Source organism: Argopecten irradians, chromosome 3 (genome assembly GCF_041381155.1).
Source record: "Argopecten irradians isolate NY chromosome 3, Ai_NY, whole genome shotgun sequence".
Taxonomy (NCBI): Eukaryota; Metazoa; Mollusca; class Bivalvia; order Pectinida; family Pectinidae; genus Argopecten; species Argopecten irradians.
The window spans coordinates 10176261-10182545 of NC_091136.1; positions in this window are offsets into that span (position 1 = coordinate 10176261).

A 6285-nucleotide genomic window follows, 5' to 3' on the forward strand; every position below is an offset into this window, starting at 1 on the left:
TTTTAAGAATTTGTGAGACTGGTAGAAATAATACTAGATTTTAATCAGTTATATTCATTTTAGGGATTATTCCATACGGGATGAAATTAGTGATAAATACTAAAGGATGTAAGAGAATAATATTTGCTTATGAAAAACAAATAATTCTATCTACGATTGGTTCGCTGGTTTCTTTAGAAGAACGTAAAATCTTTTCGTTGGTGTCTGATTTTCTAAAGTTACTTAATATTTATATCGTTTGTATGCTATTTTGATACGTTTCACCTTTAATGCGATTCCTTTGACACGTCCTACAAGGCTATGTCGCCGTAGGGGCATTATAAATTCACTGTTCAGTAATCAGATGGGACAATGATGTAAGAACATCCTATCAATAAGCCAAGGACTAGCGCTGAGCTCATCCAGTTTCACGAACGAAAGTCACAGCATACCTTTAACAATTTCTCACACAATAATTATGTCTGTCTTTGTGCATTTTGTATTTACTGAAATCAACTTAAGATATCGATTGTGTGATCCTTATTGAAAGCTAAACATGGTGCCAAATCGATTAGTCAGGAATAAAGAGCTTCTTACGTGAACTTCCTTTCCCAAGGTCTCGCTCAGTAAATATCTCTTTACATCACACGATTTGAATGCAGCATCATGGTAACAATAAATCTCAAAAGCACAATAGCTACAATCCACAGTTATACACACTATGGCTGTACCGGAGGACTGTGTACAATTGAAAATAAAAAAACACCTGAAAACCTACTTGATTAACCATTTAGTTTTCTGAATTTACACATGCAAACCATTATACTAGGTAAATGCATTTGTAGTAAGGTTGGTTTGGAGCTGTGTGTTTGATACAAATGTATCATCTCTTCGTATACTTATCATTATAACTTACTGTTCGTATACTTACAATTGTATCATTAAAACTTAATCAATTTTCACATATATAGATGTCTTTATCAAATTCAATTGCTAAATCGAAAACATAAAATGGTTGGTGTTGGTATATAAAGAGAGAATATTTGCGTTCATAATAATTCATTTGATTAAATTAAAGTCCTATTAACAGCCAGGGTCTTATAAGTACGACCTCCCATTACCATGCATGCAATATGTAGCGTGTATGAAGTGTGTTGTGTGTGAATTGGGAGCCTTTGGCATATCCGTTTTGTGTCGTCTTGTATAGTAGAACGTTTGTTCTTTTTAAGTACAGTGCTATATAACTGAAGCATGCTGCGAAAACATCAAGCAACACACTCCATCCGGTCACATTATACCGTCACATTATACTGACAACGGGCGAAGCAGTTGTCCCACTCCCTGTTTGCTGAGCGCTAAGCAGTTTGTTTGGTTATTTAACGTCCTATTAACAGCTATGGTCATGTAAGGACGGCCTCCCATGTATGCAATGTGAAGCGTGTGTGAAGTGCGAGGTGCGTGTTTTGGGAGACTGCGGTACGTTCGTGTTGTGTCTTCTTGTATGGTGGAACTGTTGCCATTTTTATAGTGCTATATCACTGAGGCATGCCGCCGAATACACCCCACCCGGTCACATTAAACTGACAACGGGCGAACCAGTCGTCTTACTCCCTGTATGCTGAGCGCTGAGCAAGAGCAGAAACTACGTCTTTTATAGAATTTGGTGTGTCCCGGCCAGGGGACATAACCCAGACCCTACCTCACATCGGCAAGCTCTCAACAACAGGCTAAAAGTGAGGTGGTGTCATGTGAGACGTTAGGGAGAATAAAGTTAGTTAGGAAGAAGAGAAAAGATAAGATCCTAAATTTAGTCGCCTTTTACGATCATGCAATAGGGGCAGCAGGTACAATTCTAACGCCCTTCCTGCAGGACAGACAAAGCAGAAGCAGAAATTACCACTTTTATAGACTATAGTGTGTCTCGGCTAGGGGACAGAACCTAGAGCCTCCCTTGAATGCTCAAACGAAGGCCTAAAGTACGCCCATCGACAACTAAGGTCATTAAGGGCAAAACTACAAGCCATTTATTATTAGTTTTAAAGATCCAAATAGAATATACATAATGATTTCATCTAAGAGATCAGGATAAGCCATATTAGGCAAGTCAGGGTGTCAAGGGAGAGACGTTAGAAAGAAGAAAGTAAGTTAAGAAATAAAATATGCGATCCTAAATTTAGTCGCCTTTTACGATATCATGTAATAGGGACGGCATGTACTTACCTACATGTCAATCCCATGTCTGCTATGTGTTACGTGTGTGAAGTGCGTTGTGTGTGTTTTGGGAGACTGCAGTATATTCATGTTGGTTTTTTTTGTAATAGAGGAACCCCTGGCATTTTTATAGTGTGCTATCCCAATGAAGCATCGAAGACACTAAAGCAAACCCACCCGATTACACAATATTGACAACGGCACGTCAGTCGCCTAACTTTATGCTGAGCGTTAAGCAGGAGAAAGGTCAAAAGTGAGTCGGTGTCAAATGTGATTTTAGAAAGAATAAAGTCAATTAGGAAGACGTGAAACGATACTACCCCTAATTTAGTTGCCTTTTACGACATGAAATATAATTGTAAACGTTTACATCGATTGCGAAACAAGTTATACAATTGCACAAATCATTTTCGATGGCCTGGATGAAAGAGACTTGCAATGGAAACAGCAGATACAATTTTAACCCTAAATTGAAAGAATATGAAAGTATAAATATAGACTCCACTCAGAAATAAGTCATTTGCGAGGAACGCTGTGCTTATGTTGTTGGTCCATTGTCACTCCGCTTTTCAAGCCCCATCCTCGATAGTCTAGGGGTTACTATCTTACAGTAAAGCTGGAGGCAAGAGAACAGAACAGGTAATTTAGTCATTTATTGTAATCAAAAGATTTGAATACCGGTCCACTGTTATTGACTGTGGCTTTGGCGTCGCTCTCCCTGTAGTCTTCGAAGGAAGTCTGTGCAGGCCTGTGATTGGTCAGAGTTTTTTTTGTCTTGAACTGCCTTCAGTTTTACAATGAGATAGTCCAGAAGTGGATATAACGACAGTAATAGCAACCCTGGAGTTTCGAGGATGCTCAAACCCAGAATTAACATGATCATGAATAAAAATCAGCGCTTACTATTCCGGGACACACGGTCTATTTTGGTTATTTAATGTATATGACTATTTTATTGAAATTGATTGCTTATGTACTGTTAGGGTTAAAGGCTGACAATATTCTGGCGCTCTGAGACAAATGGATAAAATACGAATGAAACTTTTCCCACGGTTAAAACACTACGATTACAACATTCTTTTATTCAATTCAACAAAAATATCAAATAATAATTATAATTTTGAACATAAGAAGTTGTGTCAATTTTTTTTTATTTGGTTGATTGATGCTATTTATTTTTTGAAGTTTTTTGGAACCAGTATAAATGTATTGCATGATAAAGGATTTATGTTATTATCGTTCGAACAAATGACTGTGTAACGGTACCACCAACACTACCCCAGGGGTGAAGGCAGTCATCTCCGGGACTGTGGTATCAGTAACACTACTGGTATAGATAACGCTACGTTTTAATTATCTCACGGAGATGAAATCTACACACAACTTCCTGTTTGCGGTGGATTATATCATAGATTTGGATATTAATAATACACATATAAAGATTCAAGGGTTACCAAATACGGTTATTGATTTGTCGCATTGCAATTTGTCAATAAAGTAAAATAAAATAGGCAGTCATAAAAATCAGCTTAGTTCCAAACCATTGAAATGACAAACATGTAGAATGTACTTTAGAATAGTTGATGGTACATGTATTTTATAATAACCCGAGTAGATGTAACTGCCATGAGAGATTTCCCACGCCCTCTTTACCCAAACATCAAGGCCATAATATACCAGACCGTTATAATCAGATTTACACCATTTTATTGAGTAGGCCTAGTCCCCAAATCAGTGCCAGCTAGCGATAGATTGAAAACATGCATGTATAGGGTATTTAACATAACTTTTCTTCAGTGCACAAATGTAGACAGGAGTGGTACTTACCATTTCTCACTAATGTGTCAAAGTGTATAATTCCCCGCTGAACTATTTTTGTCTTCATTAAAGATATGCTAAAATGCTATTACATATCATACGTGTTATTGTGCCTATGGAATTCTATTTTGTAAATCTAGTTGTAGTGTATTGAAAAACTACGTGAATTAATCAATTATATGCGTCTGTTTTTCAAACAAGTAAAAGAAAATATTATATTTATTATCATTTGCCATCATTTTAACAAGCCGAACTATCATGGACCTGTTTAATCCACTGTCGCCGCTATCGGTGGCGATAATTACAGGGGTTAGTAGTAGTAATCACTAGTATCACAAGGGTATACAGGTATAATAGAATCAGAGTTACCGGGATTACCTTCCAAGAGAAATAATATAAAACGAAAAAAACTAACTCTATTTTGTAAGTGACGATATAAATCCAGGCATTTATAAATGCACTAAACTTACTTTAAGGTGTTCTGTTAAAATAATTAAACGTTAATTTTGGACAGAGAAGCAAAGACATATATATTAAAATATTAATCTTTAGAAAGATCGATATAAGTTGCTATATACATGTATATAATGAAGTTCAAGTTTGGCGGTATGTTTCTTCTTTCAAACACAGGTGCATAATGCACCAAGGTGTAATCAAAGCTCCCCCAAACCCTGATTGGCCTTCCCGTATGTTTGCCCTGACGCAAATGTGCAGTGTTACTACACTCACTCCTACATCTGTCTCTTTCCTTCGAATATGTTGGTGGGTGGATCGGAGGTCCCTAATATGATATGGCCAGGTGACTTCTCATAGGATACCCCTACCGTCGTTTGTTTCCTTCCTGGGCCCTTTTTTGGTGAGTTATATGTCGCGCCAAAAGCTTGAGAGATGTTGGGTGTTGCTGAATCGGTGAGTGAGCTGAAGAGAAGTAAGTGATGTGGAATGAGCCAGAGAAAGGCTGTCTGATGGTGGGAGTTAAAACTGAGAGAGAGCAGTCATACTACATGTATGTGAAATGTATTGACTATTTTGAAAATGTTACTATATTGATCATCACTGTTGTTGAATATTGTACAATACTTGTGTTATGAAGATATTTATTTACAAATGGTTAATAATGCTAAATCACGAATTAAATTATATTCTGAATACACCTACAATACTAAAAGTGTCCAGAAATTCAGGAACAGAAATTCTGATTTTCAGTATCTGTTTCGCTTTTATGCTGCCACGTTGTAAAATATATCAAAAGCTGAGTCGTACAGAAGATGTAGTTTGATCCGGTTTCCTGGATTGTTTGATCTGTTCCGGGACAAGTTGCTTTGGAGGGGGTTCGGCAGGGAATAACAACTGCATCCACATTGGTTCAACTCTGACTACGCCCCTGAATAACGTTTTCTTCTTTTATGTCAAGTCGAAAAATCCAGGAAGGGTATTATATGTTGCACATAAACTAGTTACCAAATAGTAGTTTTAAAAGTTCTGTAGAATTACCAATACCCGTGTACGATTTTACATCTCGTCTCTTCCCATCCCGATTTCTCATGGAGAATGTTGAATTTGTATTAGTATTCAACTTGACATTTGGTAGAACTGATACCTCTATTCTATAACGTCTAAATCGATTTGCCAGACACTAAGTTGTAACTAAAAACTTTAATTATATTTATTTTGGAGAGATACAAATTTTTGCTTAATTTCGAGAGAACGCTAATTCAAATATTACGCGAATAATTATTTAAAACGTTTATGAATGTGTACGGTTGTCAGTAGGAGCCATTGATCACGATTGTTTATATTCACGATTTCTATATTGAAAATATCGAAGACGCGAAATATTGCAATACGTAAAAATAAAGTTGTTCTTCCACCGGTAGATGTTGGACTTCGTGAAAAGTGGATAATTCGAAAAAAAAAACGCTTTTTGTTTAAGTATGTTGATCTATTTACGGTCTTTGTCCTTTATCAAGCAGTTTGATCTACAATCTTTATTCATCGTTCCTGTATAGCTGTCAAGGTGCAGGATATCGACATTTTAAACATGTCACAACGACACTAGACAAATAAGTCATGGTCAATTGAGTTTTACACAATCGAAGGCAAGACCTTAACTAGTACACGTAGGTATTTTAAAGATCCCATTTTCTTACTTCAAAGTCAGTATCGGTTCCAGATAATACGACAGTCAATATATATATGTAACAAGGTACCGATCGAGGAAAGTGGGGGAAAAAGCATTAGCCCCATCCTCGCTTTTCAGCAGATTGATTTTATGCT